Source organism: Ranitomeya imitator, chromosome 8 (genome assembly GCF_032444005.1).
Source record: "Ranitomeya imitator isolate aRanImi1 chromosome 8, aRanImi1.pri, whole genome shotgun sequence".
Classification (NCBI taxonomy): Eukaryota; Metazoa; Chordata; class Amphibia; order Anura; family Dendrobatidae; genus Ranitomeya; species Ranitomeya imitator.
Window position 1 is genome coordinate 78870529 of NC_091289.1, and position 27323 is coordinate 78897851.

The 27323-nt window shown below is 44.7% G+C and overlaps 1 protein-coding gene across 3 annotated transcripts in view; it reads left to right on the top strand.

The window, feature by feature from the left end:
* The first annotated feature begins 8193 nt into the window (after positions 1-8193).
* The window catches only part of LOC138647833 (transcription factor 20-like), a 434556-nt gene continuing 415426 nt past the window's right edge, over positions 8194-27323 (top strand). Inside the window, exon 1 of one of the 3 annotated variants that reach the window (XM_069737113.1) lies at positions 8194-8385. The gene's annotated coding sequence lies outside the window, so the exon portion shown is untranslated. The remainder of the gene's footprint in view (positions 8386-27323) is intronic. The other 2 variants (XM_069737112.1, XM_069737114.1) reach the window with 2 other exon arrangements.

The following is a 27323-nucleotide window of genomic DNA, read 5'->3' on the forward strand; positions in this document are numbered from 1 at the left end:
AGATGAAATATGTTCCTGAGCATGTGTATTTGTGATATTTCACCCATAATCCCCATACAGATCAATAGATATACCCATATTCCTATCAGAAGTAGATGAAGTATGTTCCTGAGCATGTGTATTTGTGATATTTCACCCATAATCCCCATACAGAACAATAGATATACCCATATTCCTATCAGAAGTAGATGAAATATGTTCCTGGGCATGTGTATTTGTGATATTTCACCCATAATCCCCATACAGAACAATAGTTATACTCATATTCCTATCAGAAGTAGATGAAGTATGTTCCTGGGCATGTGTATTTGTGATATTTCACCCATAATCCCCATACAGAACAATAGTTATACCCATATTCCTATCAGAAGTAGATGAAGTATGTTCCTGAGCATGTATATTTGTGATATTTCACCCATAATCCCCATACAGAACAATAATTATACCCATATTCCTATCAGAAGTAGATGAAGTATGTTCCTGGGCATGTGTATTTGTGATATTTCACCCATAATCCCCATACAGATCAATAGATATACCCATATTCCTATTAGAAGTAGATGAAGTATGTTCCTGAGCATGTGTATTTGTGATATTTCACCCATAATCCCCATACAGATCAATAGATATACCCATATTCCTATCAGAAGTAGATGAAGTATGTTCCTGGGCATGTGTATTTGTGATATTTCACCCATAATCCCCATACAGAACAATAGATATACCCATATTCCTATCAGAAGTAGATGAAGTATGTTCCTGAGCATGTGTATTTGTGATATTTCACCCATAATCCACATACAGAACAATAATTATACCCATATTCCTATCAGAAGTAGATGAAGTATGTTCCTGGGCATGTGTATTTGTGATATTTCACCCAAAATCCCCATACAGATCAATAGATATACTCATATTCCTATCAGAAGTAGATGAAATATGTTCCTGAGCATGTGTATTTGTGATATTTCACCCATAATCCCCATACAGAACAATAGTTATACTCATATTCCTATCAGAAGTAGATGAAATATGTTCCTGAGCATGTGTATTTGTGATATTTCACCCATAATCCCCACACAGATCAATAGATATACACATATTCCTATCAAAAGTAGATTAAATATGTTCCTGGGCATGTGTATTTGTGATATTCCACCCATAATCCCCATACAGAACAATAGATATACCCATATTCCTATCAGAAGTAGATGAAGTATGTTCCTGGGCATGTGTATTTGTGATATTTCACCCATAATCCCCATACAGAACAATAATTATACTCATATTCCTATCAGAAGTAGATGAAGTATGTTCCTGGGCATGTGTATTTGTGATATTTCACCCATAATCCCCATACAGATCAATAGATATACCCATATTCCTATCAGAAGTAGATGAAGTATGTTCCTGAGCATGTGTATTTGTGATATTTCACCCATAATCCCCATACAGATCAATAGATATACCCATATTCCTAGCAGAAGTAGATGAAGTATGTTCCTGTGCATGTGTATTTGTGATATTTCACCCATAATCCCCATACAGATCAATAGATATACCCATATTCCTATCAGAAGTAGATGAAATATGTTCCTGGGCATGTGTATTTGTGATATTTCACCCATAATCCCCATACAGATCAATAGATATACCCATATTCCTATCAGAAGTAGATGAAATATGTTCCTGGGCATGTGTATTTGTGATATTTCACCCATAATCCCCATACAGAACAATAGATATACCCATATTCCTATCAGAAGTAGATGAAGTATGTTCCTGGGCATGTGTATTTGTGATATTTCACCCATAATCCCCATACAGAACAATAGTTATACCCATATTCCTATCAGAAGTAGATGAAGTATGTTCCTGGGCATGTGTATTTGTGATCTCTCACCCATAATCCCCATACAGAACAATAATTATACCCATATTCCTATCAGAAGTAGATGAAATATGTTCCTGAGCATGTGTATTTGTGATATTTCACCCATAATTCCCATACAGAACAATAGATATACCCATATTCCTATCAGAAGTAGATGAAGTATGTTCCTGGGCATGTGTATTTGTGATATTTCACCCATAATCCCCATACAGATCAATAGATATACCCATATTCCTATCAGAAGTAGATGAAATATGTTCCTGAGCATGTGTATTTGTGATATTTCACCCATAATCCTCATACAGAACAATAGATATACCCATATTCCTATCAGAAGTAGATGAAATATGTTCCTGAGCATGTGTATTTGTGATATTTCACCCATAATCCCCATACAGAACAATAGATATACCCATATTCCTATCAGAAGTAGATGAAATATGTTCCTGGGCATGTGTATTTGTGATATTTCACCCATAATCCCCATACAGAACAATAGTTATACTCATATTCCTATCAGAAGTAGATGAAGTATGTTCCTGGGCATGTGTATTTGTGATAATTCACCCATAATCCCCATACAGAACAATAGTTATACCCATATTCCTATCAGAAGTAGATGAAATATGTTCCTGGGCATGTGTATTTGTGATATTTCACCCATAATCCCTATACAGAACAATAGTTATACTCATATTCCTATCAGAAGTAGATGAAATATGTTCCTGGGCATGTGTATTTGTGATATTTCACCCATAATCCCCATACAGATCAATAGATATACTCATATTCCTATCAGAAGTAGATGAAATATGTTCCTGGGCATGTGTATTTGTGATATTTCACCCATAATCCCCATACAGAACAATAGTTATACTCATATTCCTATCAGAAGTAGATGAAATATGTTCCTGGGCATGTGTATTTGTGATATTTCACCCATAATCCCCATACAGATCAATAGATATACCCATATTCCTATCAGAAGTAGATGAAATATGTTCCTGGGCATGTGTATTTGTGATATTTCACCCATAATCCCCATACAGAACAATAGTTATACTCATATTCCTATCAGAAGTAGATGAAATATGTTCCTGGGCATGTGTATTTGTGATATTTCACCCATAATCCCCATACAGATCAATAGATATACTCATATTCCTATCAGAAGTAGATGAAATATGTTCCTGGGCATGTGTATTTGTGATATTTCACCCATAATCCCCATACAGAACAATAGTTATACTCATATTCCTATCAGAAGTAGATGAAATATGTTCCTGGGCATGTGTATTTGTGATATTTCACCCATAATCCCCATACAGATCAATAGATATACTCATAGTCCTATCAGAAGTAGATGAAATATGTTCCTGGGCATGTGTATTTGTGATATTTCACCCATAATCCCCATACAGATCAATAGATATACTCATATTCCTATCAGAAGTAGATGAAATATGTTCCTGGACATGTGTATTTGTGATATTTCACCCATAATCCCCATACAGAACAATAGTTATACTCATATTCCTATCAGAAGTAGATGAAATATGTTCCTGGGCATGTGTATTTGTGATATTTCACCCATAATCCCCATACAGAACAATAGTTATACTCATATTCCTATCAGAAGTAGATGAAATATGTTCCTGGACATGTGTATTTGTGATATTTCACCCATAATCCCCATACAGATCAATAGATATACTCATATTCCTATCAGAAGTAGATGAAATATGTTCCTGAGCATGTGTATTTGTGATATTTCACCCATAATCCCCATACAGATCAATAGTTATACCCATATTCCTATCAGAAGTAGATGAAGTATGTTCCTGAGCATGTGTATTTGTGATATTTCACCCATAATCCCCATACAGATCAATAGATATACCCATATTCCTATCAGAAGTAGATGAAGTATGTTCCTGGGCATGTGTATTTGTGATATTTCACCCATAATCCCCATACAGAACAATAGATATACCCATATTCCTATCAGAAGTAGATGTAATATGTTCCTGGGCATGTGTATTTGTGATATTTCACCCATAATCCCCATACAGATCAATAGATATACTCATAGTCCTATCAGAAGTAGATGAAATATGTTCCTGGGCATGTGTATTTGTGATATTTCACCCATAATCCCCATACAGATCAATAGATATACTCATATTCCTATCAGAAGTAGATGAAATATGTTCCTGGACATGTGTATTTGTGATATTTCACCCATAATCCCCATACAGAACAATAGTTATACTCATATTCCTATCAGAAGTAGATGAAATATGTTCCTGAGCATGTGTATTTGTGATATTTCACCCATAATCCCCATACAGATCAATAGATATACTCATAGTCCTATCAGAAGTAGATGAAATATGTTCCTGGGCATGTGTATTTGTGATATTTCACCCATAATCCCCATACAGATCAATAGATATACTCATATTCCTATCAGAAGTAGATGAAATATGTTCCTGGACATGTGTATTTGTGATATTTCACCCATAATCCCCATACAGATCAATAGATATACCCATATTCCTATCAGAAGTAGATGAAGTATGTTCCTGGGCATGTGTATTTGTGATATTTCACCCATAATCCCCATACAGAACAATAATTATACCCATGTTCCTATCAGAAGTAGATGAAGTATGTTCCTGAGCATGTGTATTTGTGATATTTCATCCATAATCCCCATACAGATCAATAGATATACCCATATTCCTATCAGAAGTAGATGAAGTATGTTCCTGGGCATGTGTATTTGTGATATTTCACCCATAATCCACATACAGAACAATAATTATACCCATATTCCTATCAGAAGTAGATGAAGTATGTTCCTGGGCATGTGTATTTGTGATATTTCACCCATAATCCCCATACAGAACAATAATTATACCCATATTCCTATCAGAAGTAGATGAAATATGTTCCTGGGCATGTGTATTTGTGATATTTCACCCATAATCCCCATACAGAACAATAATTATACCCATATTCCTATCAGAAGTAGATGAAATATGTTCCTGGACATGTGTATTTGTGATATTTCACCCATAATCCCCATACAGATCAATAGATATACCCATATTCCTATCAGAAGTAGATGAAGTATGTTCCTGGGCATGTGTATTTGTGATATTTCACCCATAATCCCCATACAGAACAATAATTATACCCATGTTCCTATCAGAAGTAGATGAAGTATGTTCCTGGGCATGTGTATTTGTGATATTTCACCCATAATCCCCATACAGAACAATAATTATACCCATATTCCTATCAGAAGTAGATGAAATATGTTCCTGGGTATGTGTATTTGTGATATTTCACCCATAATCCCCATACAGAACAATAATTATACCCATATTCCTATCAGAAGTAGATGAAGTATGTTCCTGGGCATGTGTATTTGTGATATTTCACCCATAATCCCCATACAGATCAATAGATATACCCATATTCCTATCAGAAGTAGATGAAGTATGTTCCTGAGCATGTGTATTTGTGATATTTCACCCATAATCCCCATACAGAACAATAGATATACCCATATTCCTATCAGAAGTAGATGAAGTATGTTCCTGGGCATGTGTATTTGTGATATTTCACCCATAATCCCCATACAGATCAATAGATATACCCATATTCCTATCAGAAGTAGATGAAGTATGTTCCTGGGCATGTGTATTTGTGATATTTCACCCATAATCCCCATACAGATCAATAGATATACTCATATTCCTATCAGAAGTAGATGAAGTATGTTCCTGGTCATGTGTATTTGTGATATTTCACCCATAATCCCCATACAGAACAATAATTATACCCATATTCCTATCAGAAGTAGATGAAATATGTTCCTGGGCATGTGTATTTGTGATATTTCACCCATAATCCCCATACAGATCAATAGATATACTCATATTCCTATCAGAAGTAGATGAAGTATGTTCCTGGTCATGTGTATTTGTGATATTTCACCCATAATCCCCATACAGAACAATAATTATACCCATATTCCTATCAGAAGTAGATGAAGTATGTTCCTGGGCATGTGTATTTGTGATATTTCACCCATAATCCCCATACAGATCAATAGATATACTCATATTCCTATCAGAAGTAGATGAAGTATGTTCCTGGTCATGTGTATTTGTGATATTTCACCCATAATCCCCATACAGAACAATAATTATACCCATATTCCTATCAGAAGTAGATGAAGTATGTTCCTGGGCATGTGTATTTGTGATATTTCACCCATAATCCCCATACAGAACAATAGATATACCCATATTCCTATCAGAAGTAGATGAAGTATGTTCCTGGGCATGTGTATTTGTGATATTTCACCCATAATCCCCATACAGAACAATAATTATACCCATATTCCTATGAGATGTTGATGAGATATATCACCAGGCGTGTGTAACCCGATATTCTACACATAATCCCATATAGTTACAATCTTTTTTCCCTGGTTCTATTATTAAACTTTAATCCAGCCCTGTGGATGTTCTGATTCATTTAAGTATTTCCATTGAATTCCCTTCTTGCTATATTACAAGAAGTCATTTCCTGGGCTGCATTTGTAAAATGTGCTGCCATCTAGTGGTGGAGTCTAGTATTGCAGCCCATCATCCCATCATCCCAATATGCAGTTTAGTCCGTCCCCGTATTCATGCATTATTCCTATACTATCGTGGGGTGTAAAAGCAAATTATCGTCTTCAAAATGGCGCGTTCCTATAGATGCTACTGTGCAAGTGGAGCCAAATTTCAGTTTAAGTGCAGAATCAAAGCTTTTCTGTCCTATAAAAAGCACATTAAAAACACATCAAATAAGGGGGAGAAGTTTGTTATTGTGCAGTTTGGAGTGGATCCTGCAGAAAACAAAACACAGTATTTCTGCAACGTGTGAACACGGACTTACAAACCCAAAAAAGCCGGATGTCATATAGTGACGCTACATAAGATGAGAAAGGTCTGGCGGCTCCGACTGTGAATGAAGGAACAAAATATAATCCACAGGTCCCAACTAGAGATGAGCAGGAAGCACAGATGACGTCTGGCCGGCTCTGGAAGGTTAGAGATTCGTGGCCTCCCATCCAGCCGCCACGTACCACTGACCTGGACTCTGGAGATTCATGAATCCATCTGCTCATCTCTAGTCCCAGCTCTCCTGGATCCAGCAGACAGTCCTGGATTTGGGTCTACACCCTGCAGTCTCAGGCGTCCCCCCACCTGCGCCCCTCTGCAGTGGTGAGCGTTCCTTCTCAAAACTCAAATTAGTTGAAAACCGATTAAGGACATCCATGAAGCAGGAACGACTTGTAAACTTGGCCATCACGAGCATCGAGTCAGATATACTGCATGAATTGGACTTTAGTGACATCATTAGTGATTTTGCAGCACGAAAATCAAGGAAAGTGCCTGAATTGTAAAAAATGAATGATTTTACCTGAATTACTGTGCGAAAATGATTTTTGTAAATAAACTTGCGTTCGTTTCATTTTGTGTTTTTGCATTACATAGTGCAACACCTTGAAAAATGGGCCTCCCTCCAAAATGGGCCCCGGGCCACCCACCACTTAAAGGGACACTGTCACCTGAATTTGGAGGGAACAATCTTCAGCCATGGAGGCGGGGTTTTGGATTCACCCTTTCCTTACCTGCCGGCTGCATGCTGGCTGCAATATTGGATTGAAGTTCATTCTCTGTCCTCCGTAGTACATGCCTGCACAAGGTGCAATCTTGCCTTGCACAGGCGTGTACTATGGAGGACAAAGAATGAACTTCAATCCAATATTGCAGCCAGCATGTAAGGAAAGGGTGAATCAAAAAACCCAAAACCCCGCCTCCATGGCTGAAGATTGTTCCTTCCAAATTCAGGTGACAGTGTCCCTTTAAATCCAGCCCTGTCCCCATCACGAAAATATTAATCTGAAATGTTTTTTCCTCCTTTTTTGTTAAACAGAAAAGCTTGGTGCATTCAGGAAAGCTGCCAGTAGAGGGCGCACATCCAGCCGGCTCCAGAAAGGCTCGTGATCTGGGGCTCACTCGTTGTGTCAGAGGAATGACCACGATGGACCCCAGCAAACTTCTGTGCGAGTCTGAGAGGGTGGGCGCCCAGTGAGAGGAAAAGGAGGAGGAGGAAAGGAGGAGGGGAGCGAGGAAGAGGAAAGAGAAGCAGAAGGAACCCGGCAGCAGCCGCCCCCACCCCTCCTCCTGATAGACCTGAGTGTCTGATCCCAGATTGCGCCCCTCCTCCCCGAGCATCTCCGCTCTGCACGGCAGCCTGATCGGAGCTCTGATTGTTCCAGAAACAGCGAGACACGAAAATCGGGGGAAGCCTGCTCCAGCCCCCCGGGACTGGACTGATCTGCCCGCCCACCCGCAGCCGGCATTACCAGGCTGGGATCCGGGAGTAACCTTGTGGACGGCATGGGGAAGTGACTGCGCCAGGTACGGGCTCTCCTCACTGTCACCCGGGCTCGTCCTGTGTGTGGCCATTCTGCTGCTCCGTACTACACGCCGACCGCAGCCGGTGGGGGGGCTGCTAATAGCGGGCCTCACTGTGTGCGCCTGCGCCCGATCGTTCAGACACATTCATTCCCTTTGGGGGGAGGGGGTGGCCCATTCATTCCCTTTGAGGGGAGGGGGTGGCCCATTCATTCCCTTTGAGGGGAGGGGGTGGCCCATTCATTCCCTTTGAGGAGGGGGTGGCCCATTCATTCCCTTTGAGGGGGGGGGGTGGCCCATTCATTCCCTTTGGGGAGGGGGTGGCCCATTCATTCCCTTTGAGGAGGGGGTGGCCCATTCATTCCCTTTGAGGAGGGGGTGGCCCATTCATTCCCTTTGAGGAGGGGGTGGCCCATTCATTCCCTTTGAGGAGGGGGTGGCCCATTCATTCCCTTTGAGGAGGGGGTGGCCCATTCATTCCCTTTGAGGAGGGGGTGGCCCATTCATTCCCTTTGAGGAGGGGGTGGCCCATTCATTCCCTTTGAGGAGGGGGTGGCCCATTCATTCCCTTTGAGGAGGGGGTGGCCCATTCATTCCCTTTGAGGAGGGGGTGGCCCATTCATTCCCTTTGAGGGGAGGGGGTGGCCCATTCATTCCCTTTGAGGGGAGGGGGTGGCCCATTCATTCCCTTTGAGGGGAGGGGGGTGGCCCATTCATTCCCTTTGAGGGGAGGGGGGTGGCCCATTCATTCCCTTTGAGGGGAGGGGGGTGGCCCATTCATTCCCTTTGAGGGGAGGGGGGTGGCCCATTCATTTCCCTTTGAGGAGGGGGTGGCCCATTCATTCCCTTTGAGGAGGGGGTGGCCCATTCATTCCCTTTGAGGAGGGGGTGGCCCATTCATTCCCTTTGAGGGGAGGGGGTGGCCCATTCATTCCCTTTGAGGAGGGGGTGGCCCATTCATTCCCTTTGAGGAGGGGGTGGCCCATTCATTCCCTTTGAGGAGGGGGTGGCCCATTCATTCCCTTTGGGGGGAGGGGGTGGCCCATTCATTCCCTTTGGGGGGAGGGGGTGGCCCATTCATTCCCTTTGAGGAGGGGGTGGCCCATTCATTCCCTTTGAGGAGGGGGTGGCCCATTCATTCCCTTTGAGGAGGGGGTGGCCCATTCATTCCCTTTGAGGAGGGGGTGGCCCATTCATTCCCTTTGAGGGGGGGGTGGCCCATTCATTCCCTTTGAGGGGGGGGGGTGGCCCATTCATTCCCTTTGAGGGGGGGGTGGCCCATTCATTCCCTTTGGGGGGAGGGGGTGGCCCATTCATTCCCTTTGGGGGGAGGGGGTGGCCCATTCATTCCCTTTGAGGAGGGGGTGGCCCATTCATTCCCTTTGAGGAGGGGGTGGCCCATTCATTCCCTTTGAGGGGGGGGTGGCCCATTCATTCCCTTTGAGGGGGGGGGGGGGTGGCCCATTCATTCCCTTTGTCCCTTTGAGGGGAGGGGGTGGCCCATTCATTCCCTTTGAGGGGAGGGGGTAACCAGACTCAAGTTAGTCTGCAGTTAGCAATTAGTTATTAGTTACCGTAGCTATTAGATTTTCATGTATGATGAGTTATACATAGGGTGGATATTGTTTGGGTAAAATTTTGTTCAGGACTTTGAGATGTTTATTTTGACTACTTGTGGTCCTGGGTTATTCACATAAATCGCTTATTTATGTCGCGCATAATCAAACGTACTCAATCGTACATAACTTCAATTTGAAAAGAGGTACCCTGGACCACTAGTACATAAAACGACCAGCTCAATGTCCTGAATAATGTTTGCCAAAAAATATCAACTCTATGTGTAGTTCAGAAGTTATTCACGTAAATCGCTTATTTTTGTATGTTCACAGAAACTTGGAAGAGTTTCACCAGTAACTTGCTAGGACTATCATCAAAATGTACTTCATGGCCAGAATGTTGTGAATAACATCCAGTAAAGGTACCGTCATACAGAACGATATCGTTAATGATATCTTTGCTTTTTGTGACGTAGCAACGATATCGTTAACGAAATCGTTATGCGTGACAGCGACCAACGATCAGGCCCCTGCTGGGAGATCGTTGGTCGCTGGGGAATGATCAGAACTTTATTTCATCGCTGGATCTCCCGCTGACATCGCTGAATCGGCGTGTGTGACACCGATCCAGCGATGTCTTCACTGGTAACCAGGGCCGCGCTTAGTAACCCGATGTTTACCTTTGTTACCATTGTAAAAGTAAAAAAAAAACCACTACATACTTACATTCCTGTCACGTCCCTCAGCGTCAGCTTCCCTGCGTCCCCCAGTGTCAGCGCCGGCCGGCCGTAAAGCAGAGCACAGCGGTGACGTCACAGCTCTGCTTTCCGGCCAGCGCTTACAGTGTAGGGAAGCTGACGGCGGGGACACGACAGGAATGTAAGTATGTAGTGTTTTTTTTTTACTTTTACAATGGTAACCAGGGTAAACATTGGGTTACTAAGCGCGGCCCTGCAAAATTTGGGGGCTCTAGCTGTTAAAATAAAGGGTTAAATCACGGAAAAACTGGCGTGGGCTCCCATGCAATTTTCTCCGCCAGAGTGGTAAAGCCAGTGACTGAGGACAGATATTAATAGCCTAGAGAGGGTCCACGGTTATTGCCCCCCCCTGGCTAAAAACATCTGCCCCCAGCCACCCCAGAAAAGGCACATCTGTAAGATGCGCCTATTTTGGCACTTGGCCTCTCTCTTCCCACTCTCCTGTAGCAGTGGCATATGAGGTAATAAAGGGTTAATGTCACCTTGTTATTGTAAGGTGACATTAAGCCTTTTTAATAATGGAGAGGCGTCAATAAGACATCTATCCATTATTAATCCAATATTAGTAAAGGGTTAAAAAGACACACATTAGGAAAAAAAGTATTTTTTTAACCCTTTATTAATATTGGATTAATAATGCATAGGTGTCTTATTGACATCTCTCCATTATTAATCAGGCTTAATGTCACCTTACATTAGCAAGGTGACATTAACCCCTTATTACCCCATATCCCACTGCTACAGGGGAGTGGGAAGAGAGAGGCTAAGTGACAGAAAAGGGGCATCTTACTGATGTGCCTTTTCTGGGGTGGCTGGGGGCAGATGTTTTTAGCCGGGGGGGCTATAACCATGGTCCCTCTCTTGGCTATTAATATCTGCCCTCAGTCATTGGCTTTACCACTCTGGTGGAGAAAATTGTTTTTTTTTTTTTTTTTCAAATTTAACATTGAATTAAGGCCGGGGACAATACTGCCACAGGCACTCGCGGGACCCGAGCATTCGGCTACATAGAAATACATGCAGCTGCACACTCCGGTCCCGAGTGACGTCGGCAGTGCCGGGTATTAATATGCGAGACTCGTCCGAGTTTCTCACATGTGTGATCCATTTATCGTATCTATCTATTATCTATCGATGTATCTATATATCAATAGATATATTCATAGATGAATATATCAATAGATAGATATATCGATTGATAGATAATAGATAAATACTATAGATAGATCGATAGATATGATAGATACGATAGATGTCTATCGTATTTATCTATTGTATCCATCTATCGTATCTATCTGTGTGTGTAAACATTATTCTTCAATGGCGTATGTAAATGAAGAGGTTGGACAAGAAGTGACATCACAATTCTTATTTTTGTGTGTATCTTTATTTAGCTTGCAAAAACACACAAATCCGCATCAAAAAACGCATGAAAAAGGCATCAAAAACGCATGTAAAAACGCATCAAATACACAGGTGACATGCCAGTGACCTCAGGTGCAGATTTTACCTGCATCAAATTTTGAGCAAATCATGACCGTGGAAACATACCGTACCCTTATGCTGCGTGCTGAAAAGATGTGCTGCATGTCCGTTTACGCGGGTCTGCCGCCTGCGTGTTTTAATGCATAGTGGAGACGGGATTTCATGATATCCCCTCCACTGGACGCTGTGGGTTTGACGCTGCTGCTCTACTCAGCGTCATACCCGCAGCGTTTCCTGACCATGGAAACACAGCCTAAGCTAAATAGATATACCAAAAAAAAGAATTGGGATGTCATTTCTTGTCCAACCAGTGGCGTAGGAAGGGGGGGGCGGGGGGGGCGGTCCGCCCCGGGCGGCACAATGCGGGGGGCGGCTGGCGCTGCAGGAGAAAAAAAAAAAAAAAAAAGACGCCCCTTTAAATCTTCGGGCGGCGCCGTCCGCCGCCACGACCAGGGCCAGCTCCCCCCACCAACGGGCCCCGCCCCCCGCTCTAATACTCACCTCTCCTGGTTCCTGCGGCTTCAGCGTCCTCTGACTCTGCGACGTCTCAGGGCAGAGGGCGCGATGACGTCACTACTGTGCGCGCCGCTCTGCCTCTCTGTCCTGAGCGTCGCAGAGCCGGAGAGACGCTGACTGGCTGCACCGGACCTGCGCTAGGAACGGGAGAGGTGAGGATTTTACTTTTTTTTTTTTTTTCTTTATGTCTGACTGTCTGGGGCTGGGGCAATGCTGGACACATTGGGGCAATACTGGAGACCATGGGGCAGATTGCTGGACACACTGGGGCAGAATGCTGGACACACTGGGGCAGTACAGGAGACTATGGGGCAGATTGCTGGACACACTGGGGCAATACAGGAGACCATGGGGCAGATTGCTGGACACACTGGGGCAGTACAGGAGACTATGGGGCAGATTGCTGGACACACTGGGGCAATACTGGAGACCATGGGGCAGAATGCTGGACACACTGGGGCAATACTGGAGACCATGGGGCAGAATGCTGGACACACTGGGGCAATACTGGAGACCATGGGGCAGAATGCTGGACACACTGGGGCAGTACAGGAGACTATGGGGCAGATTGCTGGACACACTGGGGCAATACAGGAGACCATGGGGCAGATTGCTGGACACACTGGGGCAATACAGGAGACTATGGGGCAGATTGCTGGACACACTGGGGCAATACTGGAGACCATGGGGCAGAATGCTGGACACACTGGGGCAATACTGGAGACCATGGGGCAGAATGCTGGACACACTGGGGCAGTACAGGAGACTATGGGGCAGATTGCTGGACACACTGAATACTGGAGACCATGGGGCAGATTTCAGGACACATTGAGGCAATGCTGGAGACCCTGGGGCAGACTTCTGGACATACTGGGGCAATACTGGAGACCATGGGGCAGATTGCTGGACACACTGGGGCAATACTGGAGACCATGGGGCAGAATGCTGGACACACTGGGGCAATACTGGAGACCATGGGGCAGAATGCTGGACACACTGGGGCAATACTGGAGACCATGGGGCAGAATGCTGGACACACTGGGGCAATACAGGAGACTATGGGGCAGATTGCTGGACACACTGAATACTGGAGACCATGGGGCAGATTTCAGGACACATTGAGGCAATGCTGGAGACCCTGGGGCAGACTTCTGGACATACTGGGGCAATACTGGAGACCATGGGGCAGATTGCTGGACACACCGGGGCAATACTGGAGACCATGGGGCAGATTACTGGAGACCATGGGGCAGAATGCTGGACACACTGGGGCAATACAGGGGGGGGGGGGGGGGGGGGCGCCAAACTCGGGAACAGCCCCGGGCGGCAAAAGCTCTAGCTACGCCTCTGTGTCCAACCTCTTCATTTACATAATCCATTGAAGAATAATATTTACACACACAGATAATAGATCTATAGATGGATATTAGATATATCTATAGATAGATATATTTATAGATAGATAATACCAAGCCCAATGTTTAGTAATAAATATAATAAAATGTTACATAAAGAGTAGGCCGGGATCACACATGCGAGAAACTCAGACGAGCCTCACATCTTAATACCCGGCACTGCTGACGGCACTCGGGAGCAGAGTGTGCTGTTGCATGTATTTCTCTGCAGCCGCATGCTCCACTCCTGAGTGCCAGCGGCAGTGCCGGGTATGAAGATGTGAGGCTCGTCCGAGTTTCTCGCATGTGTGATAACTGCCTTAAATAAAGACACACACTCACGAAATCTGCGTTAGGCTGGGGTCACACTTGCCAGAAACCCGCATGAGTCTCACACCTCAATACCCGGCACTGCCGCCAGCATTCGGGACCGGAGTGTGCGGCTGCATGTATTTCTATGTAGCTGAATGCTCCGGTCCCGAGTGCCGGTGGCAGTGAAGGGTATTGAGGCGAGAGACTCCTGTGAGTTTCTTGCAAGTGGGACCCCGGCCTTAAAAGCAATGTTTCATTTGAAAAATGTAAATGGCGCCAGAGAGGGAAAGCCAGCGACTGGTGGACCAATGTTTGTAGCATGGGAAGGGGTTAATACCCATGGATCTTTCCAGGCTATTAATATCAGCCCGCAGCTGTATATTTAGCCTTTACTGGCTATAAAAATAGGGGGAACCCCCCAAAAAAATAACGTGGGGTCCCCCTATAATTTACAGCCAGAAAGGCTACGCAGACAGCTGCGGGCTGATATTCATAGCCTAGAGAGGGGCCATGGATATTGGCCCCCCAGCTACAAATACCAATACTGTAAGATGAGCCAATTCCGGCGCTTAGCCTCTCTTCCCACTCCCGAGTAGCGGTGGGATATGGGGTAATGAGGGGTTAATGTCACCTTTGTAAGGTGACATTAAGCCAGCTTAGTAATGAAGGGGCGAGAATAAGATGCCTACCATTACTAATCCTATAGATGTTAAAGGGTTAATAAAACACACATGCAGACTAAAGTATTTTAATGAAATAAAACACCACACAGTTTTGACCATATTTTTATTAAACGCTCAATCATGCGATGCACTCGTCCCCTGGAAAAAAAGAAAAATAATAAATCAACAGTATACTCCCTGTGTCCAACGGAGTCCTTAATAACGCGTGTCCCATGACTAGTCCAGCTCTGCTACATCTGGATGCCTGACATCCAGATATAGCAGAGCTTGTAGGTGATCACTGGAGATAACTCTCCAGGGATCACCTACACTGCAGGGTTCTCGCAATCAGTTGACTGTGTGAACCAGCCTAGTGACCGGAGATAACCCCAGGTCACGTGCAAGGCAGTTCTTGCGGTAAGCCAAGTTATCGCGAGAACTTAGCTTACCGTGAGAACTGCAGTGGACGCGGGACTTCCGGTGGCGGGACAGGTAAGAGCTTATTTAAATTGGTAGACAAGCATAATAAGCTGCATTTACGCAGTTACTACGCATGTGACTAATCATTAGATGCAGTTTTACCGCATCTAATGATTATCTATGTGAATTTTATGGTGTGGCGACGGAACGTCGCCGCATTGTAAACAGCTCTAGGCAGCGTCTCCAGCTGCGGCTCTAGGCAGCGTCAAACATGCAGCGTTTTGCTGACCCTTAGTGTCCCATGCTGTCACTCTTGATGTCATGGAGACATACTTCACAATCATTTCTATGCACTATCACTAAACGATTGCACAATGACTTTTGGGCACGTATCACTTTTGGGCAATTATCACTACTCGTGTACAGCCACTTTTGGGCACGTATCACTTCACAGTAACACTTCACAATTTTAAATATTATTATGACTGAGTAATCATGGGAAGTGCAATGCAAGCATGCTTAGAAACCAGCCAGTATAGTAATGGCACAACCTTTTGGAAGAAGACCAAGCCTAACAGTTGCCTAACAGTTGCCCTAGTGTTTGTGTGGTTAGTAGTGTATTGGATTGGATCGGACCGATACCCAAAAAATTTCGGATATCGCTGATTCCGATACCAGAAATCAATGCAAGTCAATGGGACCCAAATATCGGAATGAAAATAAACCCTTTCTTTCCTTGCACATCCAGTTCGGGAGGGGGGAAGAGTGTGGGCTGTGCATGGGTGGAGACTGTGTGTCTGTGTGTGCGGGCGGGGTCTGTACGGGCCTCTCGGGGGTCTGTGCGGGCCTGCCGGGGGTCTGTGCGGGCCTGCCGGGGGTCTGTACGGGCCTCTCTTGGGTCTGTATGGGCCTGCCGGGGGTCTTTGTGTCTGTGTGCAGGCATCGTCCGATGGGACTACAAGTCCCATCGGCTATGCCTGCTACAATGACAGTGATTGACACATTAGCCAATGATGGAACAGTAGTAGTCCCATCATCCGGCTAATGTGTGGAATGTAAAAAAAAAAACCCCCACAAACATACATACTACAGTCATGGCCAAAAAGTATTGACACCCCTGCAATTCTGTCAGATAACACTCATTTTCTTCCTGAAAATGATTGCAAACACAAATTATTTGGTATTATCTTCATTTAATTTGTCTTAAATGAAAAAACACAAGATAATGAAGCAAAAAGCAAAACGTTGATCATTTCACACAACTCCAAAAATGGGCCAGACAAAAGTATTGGCACCCTCAGCCTAATACTTGGTTGCACAACCTTTAGCCAAAATAACTGCGACCAACCACTTCCGGTAACTATCAATGAGTTTCTTACAATGCTCTGCTGGAATTTTAGACCATTCTTCTTTGGCAAACTGCTCCAGGTCCCTGATAATTGAAGGGTGTCTTCTCCAAACTGCCATTTTTAGATCTCTCCACAGTTATGGGATTCAGGTGTGGACTCATTGCTGGCCACCTTAGGCTAGGTTCACATTGCGTTAGTGCAGTCCGTTCAACGCATACGTTGAACGGACTGCGCTACGCAAGTGCCGACTTTTGCACAGCGCTAGCGCAGATGGAGCTTCTGCTAGCTCCATCTGCGCTAGCGGTGACGGACCCGGAAACGCTGCAGCCCGCGTCTCGGGTCCTTCACTCAAATGACGGCATATCACTAGCGCACGCCCATTGTGGGCGTGCGCTAGCGATGCGTCCGACATTGCAGTCTATGTCTGCGTTAACGGACTACGTTACACCGCATTATGCCGCGGTGTAACGTAGTCCGTTAAACGTAGAGCCATAATGCAATGTGAACCCAGCCTTAGAAGTCTCCTGTGCTTTCTCAAACCATTTTCTAGTGCTTTGTGAAGTGTGTTTTGGGTCATTGTCCTGCTGGAATCCGATGACCTCTGAGGGAGACCCAGCTTACTCACACTGGGCCCTACATTATGCTGCAAAATTTGTTGGTAGTCTTCAGACTTCATAATGCCATGCACATGGTCAAGCAGTCCAGTGCCAGAGGCAGCAAAGGAACCCCAAAACATCAGGGAACCTCCGCCATGTTTGACTGTAGGGACTGTGTTCTTTTCTTTGAAAACCTCTTTTTTTTTCTCCTTAAACTCTATGTTGATGCCTTTGCCCAAAAAGCTCTACTTTTGTCTAATCTGACCAGAGAACATTCTTCCAAAACGTTTTAGGCTTTTTCAGGTAAGTTTTGGCAAACTCCAGCCTGGCTTTTTTATGTCTCGGGAGAAGAAGTGTGGTCTTCCTGGGTCTCCTACCATACAGTCCCTTTTCATTCAGAAGCTGACAGATAGTACGGGTTGACACTGTTGTACCCTCGGACTGCAGGGCTGCTTGAACTTGTTTGGATGTTAGTCGAGTCTTTATTCAACATTCGCACAATCTTGCGTCGAAATCTCTTGTCAATTTTTCTTTTCCGTCCATATCTAGGGAGGTTAGCCACAGTGCCATGGGCTTTAAACTTCTTGATAACACTGCGCACGGTAGACACAGGAACATTCAGGTCTTTGGAGATGGACTTGTAGCCTTGAGATTGCTCATGCTTCCTCACAATTTGATTTCTCAAGTCCTCAGACAGTTCTTTGGTCTTTCTTTTCTCCATGCTCAATGTGGTACACACAAGGACACAGGACAGAGGTTGAGTCAACTTTAATCCGTGTTAACTGGCTGCAAGTGTGATTTAGTTATTGCCAACACCTGTTAGATGCCACAGGTAAGTTACAGGTGCTGTTAATTACCCAAATTAGAGAAGCATCACATGATTTTTCGAACAGTGCCAATACTTTTGTCCACCCCCTTTTTTATGTTTGGTGTGGAATTATATCCAATTTGGCTTTAGGACAATTATTTTTGTGTTTTTTTTTCATTTAACCCCTATACCCCCGAGGGTGGTTTGCACGTTAATGACCGTGCCAATTTTTACAATTCTGACCACTGTCCCTTTGAGGTTATAACTCTGGAACGCTTCAACGGATCCCAGTGATTCTGACATTTGTTTTCTCGTGACATATTGTACTTCATGTTAGTGGTAAAATTTCTTTGATATTACCTGCGTTTATTTGTGAAAAAAACGGAAATTTGGCGAAAATTTTGAAAATTTCGCAATTTTCCAACTTTGAATTTTTATGCAATTAAATCACAGAGATATGTCACACAAAATACTTAATAAGTAACATTTCCCACATGTCTACTTTACATCAGCACAATTTTGGAACCAAAATTTTTTTTTGTTAGGGAGTTATAAGGGTTAAAAGTTGACCAGCAATTTCTCATTTTTACAACACCATTTTTTTTTTTTTTTTAGGGACCACATCTCATTTGAAGTCATTTTGAGGGGTCTATATGATCGAAAATAACCAAGTGTGACACCATTCTAAAAACTGCACCCCTCAAGGTGCTCAACCACATTCAAGAAGTTTATTAACCCTTCTGGTGTTTCACAGGAATTTTTGGAATGTTTAAATAAAAATGAACATTAACTTTTTTTCACAAAATATTTACTTCAGCTCCAATTTGTTCTATTTTACCAAGGGTAACAGGAGAAAATGGACCCCAAAAGTTGTTTTACAATTTGTCCTGAGTACGCCGATACCCCATATGGGGGGGTAAACCACTGTTTGGTCGCATGGGAAAGCTCGGAAGCGAAGGAGCGCTGTTTGACTTTTCAATGCAAAATTGACAGCAATTGAGATGGGACGCCATGTTGCATTTGGAGAGCCACTGATGTGCCTAAACATTGAAACCCCCCACAAGTGACACCATTTTGGAAAGTAGACCCCCTAAGGAACATATGTAGATGTGTGGTGAGCGCTTTGACCCACCAAGGGCTTCACAGAAGTTTATAATGCAGAGACGTAAAAATAAAATACATTTTTTTTTCCCACAAAAATTTTTTTTTAGCCCTCAGTTTTGTATTTTCCCGAGGGTAACAGGAGAAATTGGACCCTAAATATTGTTGTCCAATTTGTCCTGAGTACGCTGATACCCGATATGTGGGGAAGAACCACCGTTTGAGCGCATGGCAGAGCTCGGAAGGGAAGGAGCATCATTTGGAATGCAGACTTAGATGGAATGATCTGCAGGCGTCACATTGCGTTTGCAGAGCCCCTAATGTACCTAAACAGTAGAAACCCCCCACAAGTGACCCCATATTGGAAACTAGACCCCCCAAGGAACTTATCTAGATGTGTTGTGAGAACTTTGAATCCCCAAGTGTTTCACTACAGTTTAGAACGCAGAGCCGTGAAAATAAAAAAAATAAAACTTTCCCCCCAAAATTATTTTTTAGCCCCCAGTTTTGTATTTTCCCAAGGGTAACAGGAGAAATTGGACCCCAAAAGTTGTTGTACTATTTGTCCTGAGTACGCTGATACCCCATATGTTGGGGTAAACCCCTGTTTGAGCACACGGGAGAGCTCGAAAGGTAAGGAGCACTGTTTTACTTTTTCAACGCAGAATTGGCTGGAATTGAGATCGGACGCCATGTCGCATTTGGAGAGCCCCTGATGTGCCTAAACAGTGGAAACCCCTCAATTATAACTGAAACCCTAATCCAAACACACCCCTAATCCCAACAGTAACCCTAACCACACCTCTAACCCTGACACACCCTTAAGCCTAATCCCAACCCTATTCCCAACCGTAAATGTAATCTAAACCGTAAGGCCGGGGTCACACTAGACCGTAATACGGACGAGTGCAATGCGATAAAAAATCGCATAGCGCTCGTCCCAATGTTAATCAATGGGGCAGCTCCCATCATCCGATATTTTCTCGGCCGTATTCAGGATCCGAGTGAAATCGCAGCATGCTGCGATTGTCAGCGTTTCTCGGCCGAGAATCGCCAATGAAAGTCTATGGAAGGCCCAAAAATACGGATCACACACGGACCAGCAGTGTGACTTGCGAGGAATACGCAGCGCTGTTAGAGAGAAAAGCCGGTAATTCAGTGCGGTGTACAGTAAAATCACACTGACAGGTTAGAATAGAATAGGTCGAATAAATGTGTACACATAGAATATGTGTATATATATATATATATATATATATATATATATATATATATATATATATATATATATATATATATATATATATATATATATATATATATTATAATCTTCCAGCGCTAGACAGCTTTAAAGCCGGTATTTCAATTACCGGCTTTTGCTTTCTCCTTCCTAAAACCCGACATGATATGAGACATGGTTACATACAGTAAACCATCTCAAATCCCCATTTTTTTGCATAATCCACACTACTAATGTCAGTAGTGTGTCTATGCAAAATTTGGCCGTTCTAGCTAGTAAATTAAGGGGTTAAATGGCGGAAAAAATTGGCGTGGGCTCCCGCACAATTTTCTCCGCCAGAGTAGTAAAGCCAGTGACTGAGAGCAGATATTAATAGCCTGGAGAGGGTCCACGGTTATTGGGCCCCCCCCCCTGGCTAAAAACACCTGCCCCCAGCCACCCCCGAAAAGGCACATCTGGAAGATGCGCCTATTCTGGCACTTGGCCACTCTCTTCCCATTCCCGTGTAGTGGTGGGATATGGGGTAATGAAGGGTTAATGCCACCTTGCTATTGTAAGGTGACATTAAGCCTAATTAATAATGGAGAGGCGTCAGTTATGACACCTATCCATTATTAATCCAATACTAGTAAAGGGTTAAAAAAATACACAAACACATTATTAAAAATTAATTTAATGAAATAAACACAAAGGTTGTTGTATTAATTTATTCTACTCTCAATCCACTCACTGAAGACCCTCGATCTGTAAATAAAAAAAAATAATAAACCAACAATATACATACCTTCCGAGGATCTGGCACGTCCAACGATGTAGATCCATCTGAAGGGGTTAAAATATTTTGCAGACAAGAGCTCCGCTAATGCAGGATACTCATTTCTGCAAAACCCCAGCGAATGAAGCTAAATATAGGTCAATGATCTATATTTAGCTTCATTTGCGGTGAGGCGCCCTCTGCTGGCTGTTCCTAGATCGTGGGAACTTTCCTAGAAAGCTCCCTGGCTCGAGATCATAAGAGGCGCCCTCTGCTGGTTGTCCTCATATGAACTCGAGCCAGGGAGCTTTCTAGTAAAGTTATATATACAGTATATATATATATATATATATATATATAGACAGTATATATGTTTTTTTTTTTTGGTCACATGGATCCCTTGTATTGCCGTATGTCGGTTTTGCAAGCCTGCGATAAAAACACGCAGTACGGATGCCATACGGATGTCACACGGATCATTTGATGCGAGAAAATCGCATCCTCGCACTGCACACGGATCAATGTTTTGGTAACATTTGTGCGATTCTCGTCCATCAAAAACGGTCCGTTTTTTTTTTATACGTTGTGTGTGTGTCCCCGGCCTAACCGTAACTTTAGCCCCAACCCTAACCCTAGCCCTAATGGGAAAATGGAAATAAATACATTTTTTACATTTTTCCCTAACTAAGGGGGTGATGAAGGGGAAATTGATTTACTTTTATAGCGGGTTTTTTAGTGGATTTTTATGATTGGCAGCCGTCACACACTGAAAGACGCTTTTTATTGCAAAAAATATATTTTGCATTACCACATTTTGAGAGCTATAATATTTCCATATTTTGGTCCACAGAGTCATGTGAGGCCTTGTTTTTTGCGGGACGAGATGACGTTTTTATTGGTAACATTTTCGGGCACGTGACATTTTTTGATCGCTTTTTATTCAGATTTTTGTGAGGCAGAATGACCAAAAACCAGCTATTCATGAATTTCTTTTGGGGGAGGCGTTTATACCGTTCCGCGTTTGGTAAAATTGATAAAGCAGTTTTATTCTTCAGGTCAGTACGATTACAATGATACCTCATTTGTATCATTTTTTTTATGTTTTGGCGCTTTTATACGATAAAAACTATTTTATAGAAAAAATAATAATTTTTGCATCGCTTAATTCTGAGGACTATAACTTTTTTATTTTTTTGCTGATGATGCTGTATGGCGGCTCATTTTTTGCGGGACAAGATGACGTTTTCAGCAATACCATGGTTCTTTATATCTGTCTTTTTGATCGCGTGTTATTCCACTTTTTGTTCGGCGGTATGATAATAAAGCGTTCTTTTTTGCCTCTTTTTTTTTTTTCTTACCGTGTTTACTGAAGGGGTTAACTAGTGGGACAGTTTTATAGGTTGGGTCGTTACGGACGCGGCGATACTAAATATGTGTACTTTTATTGTTTTTTTTTGTTTATTTAGATAAAGAAATGTATTTATGGGGAATATATACCGTATATACTCGAGTATAAGCCGAGATTTTCAGCCCAAATTTTTGGGCTGAAAGTGCCCCCCTCGGCTTATACTCGAGTCACGGTAGTGGTGGGGTCGGCGGGTGAGGGGGAGAGGGCGCTGAGGTATACTTACCTAGTCCCAGCGATCCTCACGCTGTCCCTGCCTTCCTCCCCGTCTTCTGTGCTGCAGCGTCTTCCCCTCTTCAGCGGTCACGTGGGACCGCTCATTAGAGATATGAATAAGCGGCTCCACCTCCCATAGGGGCGGAGCCGCCTATTCATTTCTCTAATCAGCGGTGCCGGTGACCGCTGACAGGAAGATGCTGCAGCACAGAAGACGGGGAGGAAGGCAGGGACAGCGCGAGGATCGCTGGGACTAGGTAAGTATGTTATATTCACCTGTCCGCGTTCCAGCCGCCGGGCGTCGCTCCATCTTCCCGGCGCCTCCATCTTCCCGGCGTCTGCGCTCTGACTGTTCAGGCAGAGGGCGCGATGACGCATATAGTGTGCGCGGCTCCCTCTGCCTGATCAGTCAGAGCAGAGACGCCGGGAAGATGGAGGCGCCGGGACCGGACGCTGGGAGCTGCAATCAAGGGAGGTGAGTATGTGGTTTTTTTTTTTTATTGCAGCAGCAGCAGCGGCGACAGAGATTTATGTGCAGCATCTATGGGGGCAGTATGAACGGCACACAGCACTATATGGGGGCAGTATGAACGGCACACAGCACTATATGGGGGCAGTATGAACGGCACACAGCACTATATGGGGGCAGTATGAACGGCACACAGCACTATATGGGGGCAGTATGAACGGCACACAGCACTATATGGGGGCAGTATGAACGGCACACAGCACTATATGGGGGCAGTATGAACGGCACACAGCACTATATGGGGGCAGTATGAACGGCACACAGCACTATATGGGGGCAGTATGAACGGCACACAGCACTATATGGGGGCAGTATGAACGGCACACAGCACTATATGGGGGCAGTATGAACGGCACACAGCACTATATGGGGGCAGTATGAACGGCACACAGCACTATATGGGGGCAGTATGAACGGCACACAGCACTATATGGGGCATCTGTGCAGCATCTATGGGGGCAGTATGAACGGCACACAGCACTATATGGGGGCAGTATGAACGGCACACAGCACTATATGGGGCATCTGTGCAGCATCTATGGGGGCAGTATGAACGGCACACAGCACTATATGGGGCATCTGTGCAGCATCTATGGGGGCAGTATGAACGGCACACAGCACTATATGAGGCATCTGTGCAGCATCTATGGGGGCAGTATGAACGGCACACAGCACTATATGGGGACAGTATGAACGGCACACAGCACTATATGGGGGCAGTATGAACGGCACACAGCACTATATGGGGGCAGTATGAACGGCACACAGCACTATATGGGGGCAGTATGAACGGCACACAGCACTATATGGGGCATCTGTGCAGCATCTATGGGGGCAGTATGAACGGCACACAGCACTATATGGGGGCAGTATGAACGGCACACAGCACTATATGGGGCATCTGTGCAGCATCTATGGGGGCAGTATGAACGGCACACAGCACTATATGGGGCATCTGTGCAGCATCTATGGGGGCAGTATGAACGGCACACAGCACTATATGGGGGCAGTATGAACGGCACACAGCACTATATGGGGGCAGTATGAACGGCACACAGCACTATATGAGGCATCTGTGCAGCATCTATGGGGGCAGTATGAACGGCACACAGCACTATATGGGGCATCTGTGCAGCATCTATGGGGGCAGTATGAACGGCACACAGCACTATATGGGGGCAGTATGAACGGCACACAGCACTATATGGGGCATCTGTGCAGCATCTATGGGGGCAGTATGAACGGCACACAGCACTATATGGGGCATCTGTGCAGCATCTATGGGGCAGTATGAACGGCACACAGCACTATATGGGGCATCTGTGCAGCATCTATGGGGCAATATGAACGGTGCAGAGCACTATATGGCACAGCTATGGGGAAATAATGATCTATTTTTATTTTTGAAATTCACCGGTAAATGCTACATTTCCACCCTAGGCTTATACTCGAGTCAATAAGTTTTCCCAGTTTTTTGTGGCAAAATTAGGGGGGTCGGCTTATACTCGGGTCGGCTTATACTCGAGTGTATATATATATATATATATATATATATATATATATATATATATATATATATATATATATATATATATATATATATATATATATATATATATATATATATAGTAGCATGGCTAAAGGGTCTGTAGTCGATGGGAGGTATGTGCCACATAAGTGCCTGGTTGCTGTAATGTAGCCCGGAGTATTCCTTTCTTGCACATAATCTTGTATATGTGTTTCAGGACCTGTGGTAATGTCAGACCACATGGCTAATCATGTGATGGGTTACTGGGTGGGGTTAGCTCTTTATAAGACTGGCTAATCCTTTACACAGCAGATATGTGTGGAGGTGAAACCCTCCTGAGTGTGTTACGGCTTCAGGACTGAGCCGGATGAACTGGACACTTGCTTTTCTTTGCCTGAACCAAAGGCCCATTTTACTTTCTGTTATTTGCCACATGGTTTATGAAGCAATAAACCCAGTGAACTTTAAAGGAACACGTCTCCTGAGTGTCAGCCGTCGCAGCGGAGTGAGTGAAATCCTTACAATTGGTGGTAGACGTGCGAGCAGCGTTCCCAGCGGAGACGTGAATTTATTTTTGAATGTCCTGGGTCAAGGCTGTTGCAAGCCAGCAAGCATTGCCGGAGAAAATGGAGGACCTGCTGAAACACTTGGTCCAGATGCAGTCACAGCAGGAGAAAAGGCAGAGCCAGCAGGAGCAAAGGCAGCAAGAGACCAACAGGCTGTTGATGCAGCAGATACAACAGAGCCAGCAGCAGATACAACAGAGCCAGCAGGAGCAACGGCAGCAGATGCAGCAAAACCAGCAGGAGCAACGGCAGCAGATGCAGCAGAGCCAGCAGGAGCATCAGCAGCAGATGCAGCTTCTGGCAACCGCCATCCAGGGCAAGGCGAGCGCCCCAACCCCAGGTTTGGCTGATGACACCCACGTCCGGAAGACGGTAAGACGCGCATTGCAGAAAATGACTCCCGGGGATGATGTTGAGGCCTTCCTGACGGTGTTTGAGAGGGTCGCTGAGAGGGAAAAACTTCCGCCAGAGCAGTGGGCAGAGGTACTTGCGCCATACCTGACGGGAGAACCCCAGAAGGCGTACTATGATTTGACCTTGCAGGATGCCAAAGAGTATCACAAATTGAAAGCCGAGATTCTCGCACGTTTGGGGGTGACACTGACTGTCAGGGCACAGCGAGTTCACTCCTGGGGCTATCACCGGGACAAACCACCTCGTTCCCAAATGTTTGATCTGTTGCACCTGGTCCAGAAATGGCTGCAGCCAGAATCCTCTGCGCCTGCACAGATGGTAGAACGGGTGATGATGGATCGGTTTGTCCATTCCCTCCCGAGGCCTATACAGTCTTGGGTTGCCCAGAGTGATCCCCAGAATGCCGACGAGCTGATCGGACTGGTTGAGAGATACCAAGGGTTGGAAGGCTCCTTCGGGAGGCAGCCCATGCCGTACTGGGGGTCCCAGAAGGCAGCTGAGTCCCAAAAAGGGGTGGTGCGTCCAAGGTCACAAAGGGCGGGGGAGGTGGTGCCCAAGGTCCCCACGGGTGATATTATTTGTTGGAGGTGCCACAAGCCAGGACATATAGCTGCCCGTTGTTCCCAAACCACTGAGCAGATGGACTGCAGCATGGGACGCCGTTGTTCATACTATGCGTATCCAGCCTGTAGCGTGAACTCTCCATCCAACGAGGGACCTCAAGCGTGTCCCGTAAAGGTGAACGGTCGAGCAGTAACGGCACTGTTAGACTCGGGGAGCCTAGTGACCCTGGTGAGGGCCACTTTTCCTCTCCACCTGCTCCCAGGAAAGAAGGTCGGAGTGCGGTGCATACATGGTGATGCAAAGGACTACCCTATGGCCAGGGTGGACATTGAAACGGCATGTGGCACTGAGTCCCACATAGTCGGCGTGGTTCAGGACTTGTTGCACCCTATAATTATTGGCCGGGATTTCTGTTTGTTTTGGGATTTGTGGGGAAATGGTTCTGAGCTCCCTGGCAGGGAACCAGTGAACCCTGGAAGGGTATCGCCACACCCAGAGGCAGACAGTTTTCCTTTTTGTGTTCTGGTTGGGGATGAGGAGGAAGTATCCCCTACATCTGACATTCTGGAGTTAGAAGTTACCGGTGAAAATTTTGGGACTGCCCAACATAGGGACCCCACTCTGAGGGAAGCCTTTAATAATGTCACAGTTATTGATGGGGTGGTACAGGAGCCGGGGGCAGACACAAGATTTCCCCATTTTCTGTTGAGGGGGGAGTTGTTGTACCGTGTCACGAAAATACGGGAGGAGTTGGTAGAGCAGTTGATA